Here is a 19580-nt window from a genome sequence, read left to right as displayed (position 1 = left end):
CGTTTTTTTGTAGAGCCGCGGTACAGGCAATCGTATCGTTTATCATTTTTCCGACCGTGTTCCGGAAGGTGGCGACGCATATAACCTATATATTCGGGAAGCCAGGAGAAATCTCCATAAGTCGTTCATAGTTTAAAAGTGTACTCGGCTTTCGGTGATATATTAATATGCGTCAGACCAGGCCAGGGGAACGTATTTTCGTAGATCCGCGGTACAGGCAAACGTATGGTTTATCATTTTTCCGACCGTGTTCCGGAAGGTGGCCACGCATTTAACATATAAATTTGGAAAGCTAAAAAAATTCTCCATAAGTCGTTCATTGTTCATAAGTGTACACGGCTTTCAAAGACTTAGTAATATGCGTCAGACCAGGCCAGGGGACCGTTTTTTCGTAGATCCACGGTACAGGAAAACGTATCGTTTATCATTTTTCCGACCGTGTTCCGGAAGGTGGCCACGCATATAACCTATATATTCGGGAAGCCAGGGGAAATCTCCATAAGTCGTTCATAGTTTAAAAGTGTACTCGGCTTTCGGTGATATATTAATATGCGTCAGACCAGGCCAGGGGACCGTCTTTTGGTAGATCCTCTTGTACAGGCAACCGTGCCATTTATCATTTTTCCGACCGTGTTCCGGAAGGTGGCAACACACCAACCATATATATTCGGAAAGCTAAGAAAATTCTCCATAAGTCGTTCAAAGTTCAGAAGTGTACACGGCTTTCGGGGACATAGTAATATGCCTCAAACCAGGCCAGGGGACCGTCTTTTGGTAGATCCTCTTGTACAGGCAACCGTGCCATTTATCATTTTTCCGACCGTGTTCCGGAAGGTGGCAACACACCAACCATATATATTCGGAAAGCTAAGAAAATTCTCCATAAGTCGTTCATAGTTTAGAAGTGTACTCGGCTTTCGGTGATATATTAATAGGCGTCAGACCAGGCCAGGGGAACGTTTTTTCGTAGATCCGCGGTACAGGCAAACGTATGGTTTATCATTTTTCCGACCGTGTTCCGGAAGGTGGCCATGCATTTAACATATAAATTTGGAAAGCTAAAAAAATTCTCCATAAGTCGTTCATTGTTCATAAGTGTACACGGCTTTCAAAGACTTAGTAATATGCGTCAGACCAGGCCAGGGGACCATTTTTTTGTAGAGCCGCGGTACAGGCAATCGTATCGTCTATCATTTTTCCGCCCGTGTTCCGGAAGGTGGCGACACATTAAACATAAATATTCAGAAAGCTAAGAAAATTCTCCATAAGTCGTTCATAGTTTAGAAGTGTACACGGCTTTCGGGGACATAGTAATATGCCTCAAACCAGGCCAGGGGACCGTCTTTTGGTAGATCCTCTTGTACAGGCAACCGTGCCATTTATCATTTTTCCGACCGTGTTCCGGAAGATGGCAAAACACCAACCATATATATTCAGAAAGCTAAGAAAATTCTCCATAAGTCGTTCAAAGTTCAGAAGTGTACACGGCTTTTGAGGACTTAGTAATATGCGTCAGACCAGGCCAGGGGACCGTTTTTTTCGTAGATCCGCGGTACAGGCAAACGTATGGTTTATCATTTTTCCGACCGAGTTCCGGAAGGTGGCCATGCACTTAACATATAAATTTGGAAAGCTAAAAAAATTCTCCATAAGTTGTTCATTGTTCATAAGTGTACACGGCTTTTAAAGACTTAGTAATATGCGTCAGACCAGGCCAGGGGACCGTTTTTTCGTAGAGCCGCGGTACAGGCAATTGTATCGTTTATCATTTTCCCGACCGTGTTTCGGAAGGTGGCGACGCATATAACCTATATATTCGGAAAGCCAGGAGAAATCTCCATAAGTCGTTCATAGTTTAAAAGTGTACTCGGCTTTCGGTGATATATTAATTTGCGTCAGACCAGGCCAGGGGAACGTTTTTTCGTAGATCCGCGGTACAGGCAAACGTATGGTTTATCATTTTTCCGACCGTGTTCCGGAAGGTGGCCACGCATTTAACATAAATATTCAGAAAGCTAAGAAAATTCTCCATAAGTCGTTCATAGTTTAGAAGTGTACACAGCTTTCGGGGACATAGTAATATGCCTCAAACCAGGCCAGGGGACCGTCTTTTGGTAGATCCTCTTGCACAGGCAACCGTGCCATTTATCATTTTTCCGACCGTGTTCCGGAATGTGGCAAAACACCAACCATATATATTCGGAAAGCTAAGAAAATTCTCCATAAGTCGTTCAAAGTTCAGAAGTGTACACGGCTTTCGGGGACATAGTAATATGCCTCAAACCAGGCCAGGGGACCGTCTTTTGGTAGATCCTCTTGTACAGGCAACCGTGCCATTTATCATTTTTCCGACCGTGTTCCGGAAGGTGGCAACACACCAACCATATATATTCGGAAAGCTAAGAAAATTCTCCATAAGTCGTTCATAGTTTAGAAGTGTACTCGGCTTTCGGTGATATATTAATAGGCGTCAGACCAGGCCAGGGGAACGTTTTTTCGTAGATCCGCGGTACAGGCAAACGTATGGTTTATCATTTTTCCGACCGTGTTCCGGAAGGTGGCCATGCATTTAACATATAAATTTGGAAAGCTAAAAAAATTCTCCATAAGTCGTTCATTGTTCATAAGTGTACACGGCTTTCAAAGACTTAGTAATATGCGTCAGACCAGGCCAGGGGACCATTTTTTTGTAGAGCCGCGGTACAGGCAATCGTATCGTCTATCATTTTTCCGCCCGTGTTCCGGAAGGTGGCGACACATTAAACATAAATATTCAGAAAGCTAAGAAAATTCTCCATAAGTCGTTCATAGTTTAGAAGTGTACACGGCTTTCGGGGACATAGTAATATGCCTCAAACCAGGCCAGGGGACCGTCTTTTGGTAGATCCTCTTGTACAGGCAACCGTGCCATTTATCATTTTTCCGACCGTGTTCCGGAAGATGGCAAAACACCAACCATATATATTCGGAAAGCTAAGAAAATTCTCCATAAGTCGTTCAAAGTTCAGAAGTGTACACGGCTTTTGAGGACTTAGTAATATGCGTCAGACCAGGCCAGGGGACCGTTTTTTCGTAGATCCGCGGTACAGGCAAACGTATGGTTTATCATTTTTCCGACCGAGTTCCGGAAGGTGGCCATGCATTTAACATATAAATTTGGAAAGCTAAAAAAATTCTCCATAAGTTGTTCATTGTTCATAAGTGTACACGGCTTTCAAAGACTTAGTAATATGCGTCAGACCAGGCCAGGGGACCGTTTTTTCGTAGAGCCGCGGTACAGGCAATCGTATCGTTTATCATTTTTCCGACCGTGTTCCGGAAGGTGGCGACGCATATAACCTATATATTCGGGAAGCCACGAGAAATCTCCATAAGTCGTCCATAGTTTAAAAGTGTACTCGGCTTTCGGTGATATATTAATATGCGTCAGACCAGGCCAGGGGAACGTTTTTTCGTAGATCCGCGGTACAGGCAAACGTATGGTTTAACATTTTTCCGACCGTGTTCCGGAAGGTGGCCACGCATTTACATATAAATTTGGAAAGCTAAAAAAATTCTCCATAAGTTGTTCATTGTTCATAAGTGTACACGGCTTTCAAAGACTTAGTAATATGCGTCAGACCAGGCCAGTGGACCGTTTTTTCGTAGATCCGCGGTACAGGAAAACGTATCGTTTATCATTTTTCCGACCGTGTTCCGGAAGGTGGCCACGCATATAACCTATATATTCGGGAAACCAGGGGAAATCTCCATAAGTCGTTCATAGCTTAAAAGTGTACTCGGCTTTCGGTGATATATTAATATGCGTCAGACCAGGCCAGGGGACCGTTTTTTCGTAGATCTGCGGTACAGGAAAACGTATCGTTTATCATTTTTCCGCCCGTGTTCCGGAAGGTGGCGACACATTAAACATAAATATTCAGAAAGCTAAGAAAATTCTCCATAAGTCGTTCATAGTTTAGAAGTGTACACGGCTTTCGGGGACATAGTAATATGCCTCAAACCAGGCCAGGGGACCGTCTTTTGGTAGATCCTCTTGTACAGGCAACCGTGCCATTTATCATTTTTCCGACCGTGTTCCGGAATGTGGCAAAACACCAACCATATATATTCGGAAAGCTAAGAAAATTCTCCATAAGTCGTTCAAAGTTCAGAAGTGTTCACGGCTTTCGGGGACATATTAATATGCCTAAAACCAGGCCAGGGGACCGTTTTTTGGTAGATCCTCTTGTACAGGCAACCGTGACATTTATCATTTTTCCAACCGTGTTCCGGAAGGTGGCAACACACCAACCATATATATTCGGAAAGCTAAGAAAATTCTCCATAAGTCGTTCAAAGTTCAGAAGTGTACACGGCTTTCAAAGACTTAGTAATATGCGTCAGACCAGGCCAGGGGACCGTTTTTTTGTAGAGCCGCGGTACAGGCAATCGTATCGTTTATCATTTTTCCGCCTGTGTTCCGGAAGGTGGCGACACATTAAACATAAATATTCAGAAAGCTAAGAAAATTCTCCATAAGTCGTTCATAGTTTAGAAGTGTACACGGCTTTCAGGGACATAGTAATATGCCTCAAACCAGGCCAGGGGACCGTCTTTTGGTAGATCCTCTTGTACAGGCAACCGTGCCATTTATCATTTTTCCGACCGTGTTCCGGAATGTGGCAAAACACCAACCATATATATTCGGAAAGCTAAGAAAATTCTCCATAAGTCGTTCAAAGTTCAGAAGTGTACACGGCTTTCGGGGACATATTAATATGCCTAAAACCAGGCCAGGGGACCGTTTTTTGGTAGATCCTCTTGTACAGGCAACCGTGCCATTTATCATTTTTCCGACCGTGTTCCGGAATGTGGCAAAACACCAACCATATATATTTGGGAAGCTAAGAAAATTCTCCATAAGTAATTCATAGTTCAGAAGTCTACACGGTTTTCGGGTATATAGTATTATACCTCTGACCAGCCCAGGGGACCGTTTTTTTGTAGAGCCGCGGTACAGGCAATCGTATCGTTTATCATTTTTCCGACCGTGTTCCGGAAGGTGGCGACGCATATAACCTATATATTCGGGAAGCCAGGGGAAATCTCCATAAGTCGTTTATAGTTTAAAAGTGTACTCGGCTTTCGGTGATATATTAATATGCGTCAGACCAGGGCAGGGGAACGTTTTTTTGTAGAGCCGCGGTACAGGCAAACGTATCGTTTATCATTTTTCCGCCCGTGTTCCGGAAGGTGGCGACACATTAAACATAAATATTCAGAAAGCTAAGAAAATTCTCCATAAGTCGTTCATAGTTAAGAAGTGTAAACGGCTTTCGGGGACATAGTAATATGCCTCAAACCAGGCAAGGGGACCGTCTTTTGGTAGATCCTCTTGTACAGGCAACCGTGCCATTTATCATTTTTCCGACCGTGTTCCGGAAGGTGGCAAAACACCAACCATATATATTCGGAAAGCTAAGAAAATTCTCCATAAGTCGTTCAAAGTTCAGAAGTGTACACGGCTTTTGAGGACTTAGTAATATGCGTCAGACCAGGCCAGGGGACCGTTTTTTCGTAGATCCGCGGTACAGGCAATCGTATGGTTTATCATTTTTCCGACCGAGTTCCGGAAGGTGGCCATGCATTTAACATATAAATTTGGAAAGCTAAAAAAATTCTCTATAAGTTGTTCATTGTTCATAAGTGTACACGGCTTTTGAGGACTTAGTAATATGCGTCAGACCAGGCCAGGGGACCGTTTTTTCGTAGAGCCGCGGTACAGGCAATCGTATCGTTTATCATTTTTCCGACCGTGTTCCGGAAGGTGGCGACGCATATAACCTATATATTCGGGAAGCCACGAGAAATCTCCATAAGTCGTCCATAGTTTAAAAGTGTACTCGGCTTTCGGTGATATATTAATATGCGTCAGACCAGGCCAGGGGAACGTTTTTTCGTAGATCCGCGGTACAGGCAAACGTATGGTTTAACATTTTTCCGACCGTGTTCCGGAAGGTGGCCACGCATTTACATATAAATTTGGAAAGCTAAAAAAATTCTCCATAAGTTGTTCATTGTTCATAAGTGTACACGGCTTTCAAAGACTTAGTAATATGCGTCAGACCAGGCCAGTGGACCGTTTTTTCGTAGATCCGCGGTACAGGAAAACGTATCGTTTATCATTTTTCCGACCGTGTTCCGGAAGGTGGCCACGCATATAACCTATATATTCGGGAAACCAGGGGAAATCTCCATAAGTCGTTCATAGCTTAAAAGTGTACTCGGCTTTCGGTGATATATTAATATGCGTCAGACCAGGCCAGGGGACCGTTTTTTCGTAGATCTGCGGTACAGGAAAACGTATCGTTTATCATTTTTCCGCCCGTGTTCCGGAAGGTGGCGACACATTAAACATAAATATTCAGAAAGCTAAGAAAATTCTCCATAAGTCGTTCATAGTTTAGAAGTGTACACGGCTTTCGGGGACATAGTAATATGCCTCAAACCAGGCCAGGGGGACCGTCTTTTGGTAGATCCTCTTGTACAGGCAACCGTGCCATTTATCATTTTTCCGACCGTGTTCCGGAATGTGGCAAAACACCAACCATATATATTCGGAAAGCTAAGAAAATTCTCCATAAGTCGTTCAAAGTTCAGAAGTGTTCACGGCTTTCGGGGACATATTAATATGCCTAAAACCAGGCCAGGGGACCGTTTTTTGGTAGATCCTCTTGTACAGGCAACCGTGACATTTATCATTTTTCCAACCGTGTTCCGGAAGGTGGCAACACACCAACCATATATATTCGGAAAGCTAAGAAAATTCTCCATAAGTCGTTCAAAGTTCAGAAGTGTACACGGCTTTCAAAGACTTAGTAATATGCGTCAGACCAGGCCAGGGGACCGTTTTTTTGTAGAGCCGCGGTACAGGCAATCGTATCGTTTATCATTTTTCCGCCTGTGTTCCGGAAGGTGGCGACACATTAAACATAAATATTCAGAAAGCTAAGAAAATTCTCCATAAGTCGTTCATAGTTTAGAAGTGTACACGGCTTTCAGGGACATAGTAATATGCCTCAAACCAGGCCAGGGGACCGTCTTTTGGTAGATCCTCTTGTACAGGCAACCGTGCCATTTATCATTTGTCCGACCGTGTTCCGGAATGTGGCAAAACACCAACCATATATATTCGGAAAGCTAAGAAAATTCTCCATAAGTCGTTCAAAGTTCAGAAGTGTACACGGCTTTCGGGGACATATTAATATGCCTAAAACCAGGCCAGGGGACCGTTTTTTGGTAGATCCTCTTGTACAGGCAACCGTGCCATTTATCATTTTTCCGACCGTGTTCCGGAATGTGGCAAAACACCAACCATATATATTTGGGAAGCTAAGAAAATTCTCCATAAGTAATTCATAGTTCAGAAGTCTACACGGTTTTCGGGTATATAGTATTATACCTCTGACCAGCCCAGGGGACCGTTTTTTTGTAGAGCCGCGGTACAGGCAATCGTATCGTTTATCATTTTTCCGACCGTGTTCCGGAAGGTGGCGACGCATATAACCTATATATTCGGGAAGCCAGGGGAAATCTCCATAAGTCGTTTATAGTTTAAAAGTGTACTCGGCTTTCGGTGATATATTAATATGCGTCAGACCAGGGCAGGGGAACGTTTTTTTGTAGAGCCGCGGTACAGGCAAACGTATCGTTTATCATTTTTCCGCCCGTGTTCCGGAAGGTGGCGACACATTAAACATAAATATTCAGAAAGCTAAGAAAATTCTCCATAAGTCGTTCATAGTTAAGAAGTGTAAACGGCTTTCGGGGACATAGTAATATGCCTCAAACCAGGCAAGGGGACCGTCTTTTGGTAGATCCTCTTGTACAGGCAACCGTGCCATTTATCATTTTTCCGACCGTGTTCCGGAAGGTGGCAAAACACCAACCATATATATTCGGAAAGCTAAGAAAATTCTCCATAAGTCGTTCAAAGTTCAGAAGTGTACACGGCTTTTGAGGACTTAGTAATATGCGTCAGACCAGGCCAGGGGACCGTTTTTTCGTAGATCCGCGGTACAGGCAATCGTATGGTTTATCATTTTTCCGACCGAGTTCCGGAAGGTGGCCATGCATTTAACATATAAATTTGGAAAGCTAAAAAAATTCTCTATAAGTTGTTCATTGTTCATAAGTGTACACGGCTTTTGAGGACTTAGTAATATGCGTCAGACCAGGCCAGGGGACCGTTTTTTCGTAGAGCCGCGGTACAGGCAATCGTATCGTTTATCATTTTTCCGACCGTGTTCCGGAAGGTGGCGACGCATATAACCTATATATTCGGGAAGCCACGAGAAATCTCCATAAGTCGTCCATAGTTTAAAAGTGTACTCGGCTTTCAGTGATATATTAATATGCGTCAGACCAGGCCAGGGGAACGTTTTTTCGTAGATCCGCGGTACAGGCAAACGTATGGTTTAACATTTTTCCGACCGTGTTCCGGAAGGTGGCCACGCATTTACATATAAATTTGGAAAGCTAAAAAATTTCTCCATAAGTTGTTCATTGTTCATAAGTGTACACGGCTTTCAAAGACTTAGTAATATGCGTCAGACCAGGCCAGTGGACCGTTTTTTCGTAGATCCGCGGTACAGGAAAACGTATCGTTTATCATTTTTCCGACCGTGTTCCGGAAGGTGGCCACGCATATAACCTATATATTCGGGAAACCAGGGGAAATCTCCATAAGTCGTTCATAGCTTAAAAGTGTACTCGGCTTTCGGTGATATATTAATATGCGTCAGACCAGGCCAGGGGACCGTTTTTTCGTAGATCTGCGGTACAGGAAAACGTATCGTTTATCATTTTTCCGCCCGTGTTCCGGAAGATGGCGACACATTAAACATAAATATTCAGAAAGCTAAGAAAATTCTCCATAAGTCGTTCATAGTTTAGAAGTGTACACGGCTTTCGGGGACATAGTAATATGCCTCAAACCAGGCCAGGGGACCGTCTTTTGGTAGATCCTCTTGTACAGGCAACCGTGCCATTTATCATTTTTCCGACCGTGTTCCGGAATGTGGCAAAACACCAACCATATATATTCGGAAAGCTAAGAAAATTCTCCATAAGTCGTTCAAAGTTCAGAAGTGTTCACGGCTTTCGGGGACATATTAATATGCCTAAAACCAGGCCAGGGGACCGTTTTTTGGTAGATCCTCTTGTACAGGCAACCGTGACATTTATCATTTTTCCAACCGTGTTCCGGAAGGTGGCAACACACCAACCATATATATTCGGAAAGCTAAGAAAATTCTCCATAAGTCGTTCAAAGTTCAGAAGTGTACACGGCTTTCAAAGACTTAGTAATATGCGTCAGACCAGGCCAGGGGACCGTTTTTTTGTAGAGCCGCGGTACAGGCAATCGTATCGTTTATCATTTTTCCGCCTGTGTTCCGGAAGGTGGCGACACATTAAACATAAATATTCAGAAAGCTAAGAAAATTCTCCATAAGTCGTTCATAGTTTAGAAGTGTACACGGCTTTCAGGGACATAGTAATATGCCTCAAACCAGGCCAGGGGACCGTCTTTTGGTAGATCCTCTTGTACAGGCAACCGTGCCATTTATCATTTTTCCGACCGTGTTCCGGAATGTGGCAAAACACCAACCATATATATTCGGAAAGCTAAGAAAATTCTCCATAAGTCGTTCAAAGTTCAGAAGTGTACACGGCTTTCGGGGACATATTAATATGCCTAAAACCAGGCCAGGGGACCGTTTTTTGGTAGATCCTCTTGTACAGGCAACCGTGCCATTTATCATTTTTCCGACCGTGTTCCGGAATGTGGCAAAACACCAACCATATATATTTGGGAAGCTAAGAAAATTCTCCATAAGTAATTCATAGTTCAGAAGTCTACACGGTTTTCGGGTATATAGTATTATACCTCTGACCAGCCCAGGGGACCGTTTTTTTGTAGAGCCGCGGTACAGGCAATCGTATCGTTTATCATTTTTCCGACCGTGTTCCGGAAGGTGGCGACGCATATAACCTATATATTCGGGAAGCCAGGGGAAATCTCCATAAGTCGTTTATAGTTTAAAAGTGTACTCGGCTTTCGGTGATATATTAATATGCGTCAGACCAGGGCAGGGGAACGTTTTTTTGTAGAGCCGCGGTACAGGCAAACGTATCGTTTATCATTTTTCCGCCCGTGTTCCGGAAGGTGGCGACACATTAAACATAAATATTCAGAAAGCTAAGAAAATTCTCCATAAGTCGTTCATAGTTAAGAAGTGTAAACGGCTTTCGGGGACATAGTAATATGCCTCAAACCAGGCAAGGGGACCGTCTTTTGGTAGATCCTCTTGTACAGGCAACCGTGCCATTTATCATTTTTCCGACCGTGTTCCGGAAGGTGGCAAAACACCAACCATATATATTCGGAAAGCTAAGAAAATTCTCCATAAGTCGTTCAAAGTTCAGAAGTGTACACGGCTTTTGAGGACTTAGTAATATGCGTCAGACCAGGCCAGGGGACCGTTTTTTTCGTAGATCCGCGGTACAGGCAATCGTATGGTTTATCATTTTTCCGACCGAGTTCCGGAAGGTGGCCATGCATTTAACATATAAATTTGGAAAGCTAAAAAAATTCTCTATAAGTTGTTCATTGTTCATAAGTGTACACGGCTTTTGAGGACTTAGTAATATGCGTCAGACCAGGCCAGGGGACCGTTTTTTCGTAGATCCGCGGTACAGGCAAACGTATGGTTTATCATTTTTCCGACCGAGTTCCGGAAGGTGACCATGCATTTAACATATAAATTTGGAAAGCTAAAAAAATTCTCCATAAGTTGTTCATTGTTCATAAGTGTACACGGCTTTCAAAGACTTAGTAATATGCGTCAGACCAGGCCAGGGGACCGTTTTTTCGTAGAGCCGCGGTACAGGAAAACGTATCGTTTATCATTTTTCCGACCGTGTTCCGGAAGGTGGCCACGCATATAACCTTTATATTCGGAAAGCTAGGAAAATTCTCCATAAGTCGTTCTTTGTTCAGAAGTGTACACGGCTTTGGAGGACTTAGTAATATGCGTCAGACCAGGCCAGTGGACCGTTTTTACGTAGATCCGCGGTACAGGCAATCGTATCGTTTATCATTTTTCCGACCGTGTTCCGGAAGGTGGCGACGCATATAACCTATATATTCGGGAAGCCAGGGGAAATCTCCATAAGTCGTTTATAGTTTAAAAGTGTACTCGGCTTTCGGTGATATATTAATATGCGTCAGACCAGGGCAGGGGAACGTTTTTTTGTAGAGCCGCGGTACAGGCAAACGTATCGTTTATCATTTTTCCGCCCGTGTTCCGGAAGGTGGCGACACAATAAACATAAATATTCAGAAAGCTAAGAAAATTCTCCATAAGTCGTTCATAGTTAAGAAGTGTAAACGGCTTTCGGGGACATAGTAATATGCCTCAAACCAGGCAAGGGGACCGTCTTTTGGTAGATCCTCTTGTACAGGCAACCGTGCCATTTATCATTTTTCCGACCGTGTTCCGGAAGGTGGCAAAACACCAACCATATATATTCGGAAAGCTAAGAAAATTCTCCATAAGTCGTTCAAAGTTCAGAAGTGTACACGGCTTTTGAGGACTTAGTAATATGCGTCAGACCAGGCCAGGGGACCGTTTTTTCGTAGATCCGCGGTACAGGAAAACGTATCGTTTATCATTTTTCCGACCGTGTTCCGGAAGGTGGCCACGCATATAACCTATATATTCGGAAAGCCAGGAAAATTCTCCATAAGTCGTTTATAGTTTAAAAGTGTACTCGGCTTTCGGTGATATATTAATATGCGTCAGACCAGGGCAGGGGACCGTCTTTTGGTAGATCCTCTTGTACAGGCAACCGTGCCATTTATCATTTTTCCGACCGTGTTCCGGAATGTGGCAAAACACCAACCATATATATTCGGAAAGCTAAGAAAATTCTCCATAAGTCGTTCAAATTTCAGAAGTGTACACGGCTTTTGAGGACTTAGTAATATGCGTCAGACCAGGCCAGGGGACCGTTTTTTCGTAGATCCGCGGTACAGGCAAACGTATGGTTTATCATTTTTCCGACCGAGTTCCGGAAGGTGGCCATGCATTTAACATATAAATTTGGAAAGCTAAAAAAATTCTCCATAAGTTGTTCATTGTTCATAAGTGTACACGGCTTTCAAAGACTTAGTAATATGCGTCAGACCAGGCCAGGGGACCGTTTTTTCGTAGAGCCGCGGTACAGGCAATCGTATCGTTTATCATTTTTCCGACCGTGTTCCGGAAGGTGGCGACGCATATAACCTATATATTCGGGAAGCCACGAGAAATCTCCATAAGTCGTCCATAGTTTAAAAGTGTACTCGGCTTTCGGTGATATATTAATATGCGTCAGACCAGGCCAGGGGAACGTTTTTTCGTAGATCCGCGGTACAGGCAAACGTATGGTTTAACATTTTTCCGACCGTGTTCCGGAAGGTGGCCACGCATTTACATATAAATTTGGAAAGCTAAAAAAATTCTCCATAAGTTGTTCATTGTTCATAAGTGTACACTGCTTTCAAAGACTTAGTAATATGCGTCAGACCAGGCCAGTGGACCGTTTTTTCGTAGATCCGCGGTACAGGAAAACGTATCGTTTATCATTTTTCCGACCGTGTTCCGGAAGGTGGCCACGCATATAACCTATATATTCGGGAAACCAGGGGAAATCTCCATAAGTCGTTCATAGCTTAAAAGTGTACTCGGCTTTCGGTGATATATTAATATGCGTCAGACCAGGCCAGGGGACCGTTTTTTCGTAGATCTGCGGTACAGGAAAACGTATCGTTTATCATTTTTCCGCCCGTGTTCTGGAAGGTGGCGACACATTAAACATAAATATTCAGAAAGCTAAGAAAATTCTCCATAAGTCGTTCATAGTTTAGAAGTGTACACGGCTTTCGGGGACATAGTAATATGCCTCAAACCAGGCCAGGGGACCGTCTTTTGGTAGATCCTCTTGTACAGGCAACCGTGCCATTTATCATTTTTCCGACCGTGTTCCGGAATGTGGCAAAACACCAACCATATATATTCGGAAAGCTAAGAAAATTCTCCATAAGTCGTTCAAAGTTCAGAAGTGTACACGGCTTTCGGGGACATATTAATATGCCTAAAACCAGGCCAGGGGACCGTTTTTCGGTAGATCCTCTTGTACAGGCAACCGTGACATTTATCATTTTTCCGACCGTGTTCCGGAAGGTGGCAACACACCAACCATATATATTCGGAAAGCTAAGAAAATTCTCCATAAGTCGTTCAAAGTTCAGAAGTGTACACGGCTTTCAAAGACTTAGTAATATGCGTCAGACCAGGCCAGGGGACCGTTTTTTTGTAGAGCCGCGGTACAGGCAATCGTATCGTTTATCATTTTTCCGCCCATGTTCCGGAAGGTGGCGACACATTAAACATAAATATTCAGAAAGCTAAGAAAATTCTCCATAAGTCGTTCATAGTTTAGAAGTGTACACGGCTTTCGGGGACATAGTAATATGCCTCAAACCAGGCCAGGGGACCGTCTTTTGGTAGATCCTCTTGTACAGGCAACCGTGCCATTTATCATTTTTCCGACCGTGTTCCGGAATGTGGCAAAACACCAACCATATATATTCGGAAAGCTAAGAAAATTCTCCATAAGTCGTTCAAAGTTCAGAAGTGTACACGGCTTTCGGGGACATATTAATATGCCTTAAACCAGGCCAGGGGACCGTTTTTTGGTAGATCCTCTTGTACAGGCAACCGTGCCATTTATCATTTTTCCGACCGTGTTCCGGAATGTGGCAAAACACCAACCATATATATTTGGGAAGCTAAGAAAATTCTCCATAAGTAATTCATAGTTCAGAAGTCTACACGGTTTTCGGGTATATAGTATTATACCTCTGACCAGCCCAGGGGACCGTTTTTTTGTAGAGCCGCGGTACAGGCAATCGTATCGTTTATCATTTTTCCGACCGTGTTCCGGAAGGTGGCGACGCATATAACCTATATATTCGGGAAGCCAGGGGAAATCTCCATAAGTCGTTTATAGTTTAAAAGTGTACTCGGCTTTCGGTGATATATTAATATGCGTCAGACCAGGGCAGGGGAACGTTTTTTTGTAGAGCCGCGGTACAGGCAAACGTATCGTTTATCATTTTTCCGCCCGTGTTCCGGAAGGTGGCGACACATTAAACATAAATATTCAGAAAGCTAAGAAAATTCTCCATAAGTCGTTCATAGTTAAGAAGTGTAAACGGCTTTCGGGGACATAGTAATATGCCTCAAACCAGGCAAGGGGACCGTCTTTTGGTAGATCCTCTTGTACAGGCAACCGTGCCATTTATCATTTTTCCGACCGTGTTCCGGAAGGTGGCAAAACACCAACCATATATATTCGGAAAGCTAAGAAAATTCTCCATAAGTCGTTCAAAGTTCAGAAGTGTACACGGCTTTTGAGGACTTAGTAATATGCGTCAGACCAGGCCAGGGGACCGTTTTTTCGTAGATCCGCGGTACAGGCAATCGTATGGTTTATCATTTTTCCGACCGAGTTCCGGAAGGTGGCCATGCATTTAACATATAAATTTGGAAAGCTAAAAAAATTCTCTATAAGTTGTTCATTGTTCATAAGTGTACACGGCTTTTGAGGACTTAGTAATATGCGTCAGACCAGGCCAGGGGACCGTTTTTTCGTAGATCCGCGGTACAGGCAAACGTATGGTTTATCATTTTTCCGACCGAGTTCCGGAAGGTGACCATGCATTTAACATATAAATTTGGAAAGCTAAAAAAATTCTCCATAAGTTGTTCATTGTTCATAAGTGTACACGGCTTTCAAAGACTTAGTAATATGCGTCAGACTAGGCCAGGGGACCGTTTTTTCGTAGAGCCGCGAAACAGGAAAACGTATCGTTTATCATTTTTCCGACCGTGTTCCGGAAGGTGGCCACGCATATAACCTTTATATTCGGAAAGCTAGGAAAATTCTCCATAAGTCGTTCTTAGTTCAGAAGTGTACACGGCTTTGGAGGACTTAGTAATATGCGTCAGACCAGGCCAGTGGACCGTTTTTACGTAGATCCGCGGTACAGGCAATCGTATCGTTTATCATTTTTCCGACCGTGTTCCGGAAGGTGGCGACGCATATAACCTATATATTCGGGAAGCCAGGGGAAATCTCCATAAGTCGTTTATAGTTTAAAAGTGTACTCGGCTTTCGGTGATATATTAATATGCGTCAGACCAGGGCAGGGGAACGTTTTTTTGTAGAGCCGCGGTACAGGCAAACGTATCGTTTATCATTTTTCCGCCCGTGTTCCGGAAGGTGGCGACACATTAAACATAAATATTCAGAAAGCTAAGAAAATTCTCCATAAGTCGTTCATAGTTAAGAAGTGTAAACGGCTTTCGGGGACATAGTAATATGCCTCAAACCAGGCAAGGGGACCGTCTTTTGGTAGATCCTCTTGTACAGGCAACCGTGCCATTTATCATTTTTCCGACCGTGTTCCGGAAGGTGGCAAAACACCAACCATATATATTCGGAAAGCTAAGAAAATTCTCCATAAGTCGTTCAAAGTTCAGAAGTGTACACGGCTTTTGAGGACTTAGTAATATGCGTCAGACCAGGCCAGGGGACCGTTTTTTCGTAGATCCGCGGTACAGGAAAACGTATCGTTTATCATTTTTCCGACCGTGTTCCGGAAGGTGGCCACGCATATAACCTATATATTCGGAAAGCCAGGAAAATTCTCCATAAGTCGTTTATAGTTTAAAAGTGTACTCGGCTTTCGGTGATATATTAATATGCGTCAGACCAGGGCAGGGGACCGTCTTTTGGTAGATCCTCTTGTACAGGCAACCGTGCCATTTATCATTTTTCCGACCGTGTTCCGGAAGGTGGCAAAACACCAACCATATATATTCGGAAAGCTAAGAAAATTCTCCATAAGTCGTTCAAAGTTCAGAAGTGTACACGGCTTTTGAGGACTTAGTAATATGCGTCAGACCAGGCCAGGGGACCGTTTTTTCGTAGATCCGCGGTACAGGCAAACGTATGGTTTATCATTTTTCTAACCGAGTTCCGGAAGGTGGCCATGCATTTAACATATAAATTTGGAAAGCTAAAAAAATTCTCCATAAGTTGTTCATTGTTCATAAGTGTACACGGCTTTCAAAGACTTAGTAATATGCGTCAGACCAGGCCAGGGGACCGTTTTTTCGTAGAGCCGCGTTACAGGCAATCGTATCGTTTATCATTTTTCCGACCGTGTTCCGGAAGGTGGCGACGCATATAACCTATATCTTCGGGAAGCCACGAGAAATCTCCATAAGTCGTCCATAGTTTAAAAGTGTACTCGGCTTTCGGTGATATATTAATATGCGTCAGACCAGGCCAGGGGAACGTTTTTTCGTAGATCCGCGGTACAGGCAAACGTATGGTTTAACATTTTTCCGACCGTGTTCCGGAAGGTGGCCACGCATTTACATATAAATTTGGAAAGCTAAAAAAATTCTCCATAAGTTGTTCATTGTTCATAAGTGTACACTGCTTTCAAAGACTTAGTAATATGCGTCAGACCAGGCCAGTGGACCGTTTTTTCGTAGATCCGCGGTACAGGAAAACGTATCGTTTATCATTTTTCCGACCGTGTTCCGGAAGGTGGCCACGCATATAACCTATATATTCGGGAAACCAGGGGAAATCTCCATAAGTCGTTCATAGCTTAAAAGTGTACTCGGCTTTCGGTGATATATTAATATGCGTCAGACCAGGCCAGGGGACAATTTTTTCGTAGATCTGCGGTACAGGAAAACGTATCGTTTATCATTTTTCCGCCCGTGTTCTGGAAGGTGGCGACACATTAAACATAAATATTCAGAAAGCTAAGAAAATTCTCCATAAGTCGTTCATAGTTTAGAAGTGTACACGGCTTTCGGGGACATAGTAATATGCCTCAAACCAGGCCAGGGGACCGTCTTTTGGTAGATCCTCTTGTACAGGCAACCGTGCCATTTATCATTTTTCCGACCGTGTTCCGGAATGTGGCAAAACACCAACCATATATATTCGGAAAGCTAAGAAAATTCTCCATAAGTCGTTCAAAGTTCAGAAGTGTACACGGCTTTCGGGGACATATTAATATGCCTAAAACCAGGCCAGGGGACCGTTTTTTGGTAGATCCTCTTGTACAGGCAACCGTGACATTTATCATTTTTCCGACCGTGTTCCGGAAGGTGGCAACACACCAACCATATATATTCGGAAAGCTAAGAAAATTCTCCATAAGTCGTTCAAAGTTCAGAAGTGTACACGGCTTTCAAAGACTTAGTAATATGCGTCAGACCAGGCCAGGGGACCGTTTTTTTGTAGAGCCGCGGTACAGGCAATCGTATCGTTTATCATTTTTCCGCCCATGTTCCGGAAGGTGGCGACACATTAAACATAAATATTCAGAAAGCTAAGAAAATTCTCCATAAGTCGTTCATAGTTTAGAAGTGTACACGGCTTTCGGGGACATAGTAATATGCCTCAAACCAGGCCAGGGGACCGTCTTTTGGTAGATCCTCTTGTACAGGCAACCGTGCCATTTATCATTTTTCCGACCGTGTTCCGGAATGTGGCAAAACACCAACCATATAAATTTGGAAAGCTAAAAAAATTCTCCATAAGTTGTTCATTGTTCATAAGTGTACACGGCTTTCAAAGACTTAGTAATATGCGTCAGACCAGGCCAGGGGACCGTTTTTTCGTAGAGCCGCGGTACAGGAAAACGTATCGTTTATCATTTTTCCGACCGTGTTCCGGAAGGTGGCCACGCATATAACCTTTATATTCGGAAAGCTAGGAAAATTCTCCATAAGTCGTTCTTAGTTCAGAAGTGTACACGGCTTTGGAGGACTTAGTAATATGCGTCAGACCAGGCCAGTGGACCGTTTTTACGTAGATCCGCGGTACAGGCAATCGTATCGTTTATCATTTTTCCGACCGTGTTCCGGAAGGTGGCGACGCATATAACCTATATATTCGGGAAGCCAGGGGAAATCTCCATAAGTCGTTTATAGTTTAAAAGTGTACTCGGCTTTCGGTGATATATTAATATGCGTCAGACCAGGGCAGGGGAACGTTTTTTTGTAGAGCCGCGGTACAGGCAAACGTATCGTTTATCATTTTTCCGCCCGTGTTCCGGAAGGTGGCGACACATTAAACATAAATATTCAGAAAGCTAAGAAAATTCTCCATAAGTCGTTCATAGTTAAGAAGTGTAAACGGCTTTCGGGGACATAGTAATATGCCTCAAACCAGGCAAGGGGACCGTCTTTTGGTAGATCCTCTTGTACAGGCAACCGTGCCATTTATCATTTTTCCGACCGTGTTCCGGAAGGTGGCAAAACACCAACCATATATATTCGGAAAGCTAAGAAAATTCTCCATAAGTCGTTCAAAGTTCAGAAGTGTACACGGCTTTTGAGGACTTAGTAATATGCGTCAGACCAGGCCAGGGGACCGTTTTTTCGTAGATCCGCGGTACAGGAAAACGTATCGTTTATCATTTTTCCGACCGTGTTCCGGAAGGTGGCCACGCATATAACCTATATATTCGGAAAGCCAGGAAAATTCTCCATAAGTCGTTTATAGTTTAAAAGTGTACTCGGCTTTCGGTGATATATTAATATGCGTCAGACCAGGGCAGGGGACCGTCTTTTGGTAGATCCTCTTGTACAGGCAACCGTGCCATTTATCATTTTTCCGACCGTGTTCCGGAATGTGGCAAAACACCAACCATATATATTCGGAAAGCTAAGAAAATTCTCCATAAGTCGTTCAAATTTCAGAAGTGTACACGGCTTTTGAGGACTTAGTAATATGCGTCAGACCAGGCCAGGGGACCGTTTTTTCGTAGATCCGCGGTACAGGCAAACGTATGGTTTATCATTTTTCCGACCGAGTTCCGGAAGGTGGCCATGCATTTAACATATAAATTTGGAAAGCTAAAAAAATTCTCCATAAGTTGTTCATTGTTCATAAGTGTACACGGCTTTCAAAGACTTAGTAATATGCGTCAGACCAGGCCAGGGGACCGTTTTTTCGTAGAGCCGCGGTACAGGCAATCGTATCGTTTATCATTTTTCCGACCGTGTTCCGGAAGGTGGCGACGCATATAACCTATATATTCGGGAAGCCACGAGAAATCTCCATAAGTCGTCCATAGTTTAAAAGTGTACTCGGCTTTCGGTGATATATTAATATGCGTCAGACCAGGCCAGGGGAACGTTTTTTCGTAGATCCGCGGTACAGGCAAACGTATGGTTTAACATTTTTCCGACCGTGTTCCGGAAGGTGGCCACGCATTTACATATAAATTTGGAAAGCTAAAAAAATTCTCCATAAGTTGTTCATTGTTCATAAGTGTACACTGCTTTCAAAGACTTAGTAATATGCGTCAGACCAGGCAAGGGGACCGTCTTTTGGTAGATCCTCTTGTACAGGCAACCGTGCCATTTATCATTTTTCCGACCGTGTTCCGG

Source organism: Metopolophium dirhodum, chromosome 1 (assembly GCF_019925205.1).
Source record: "Metopolophium dirhodum isolate CAU chromosome 1, ASM1992520v1, whole genome shotgun sequence".
NCBI lineage: Eukaryota > Metazoa > Arthropoda > Insecta > Hemiptera > Aphididae > Metopolophium > Metopolophium dirhodum.
This window is presented reverse-complemented; position numbering follows the sequence as displayed.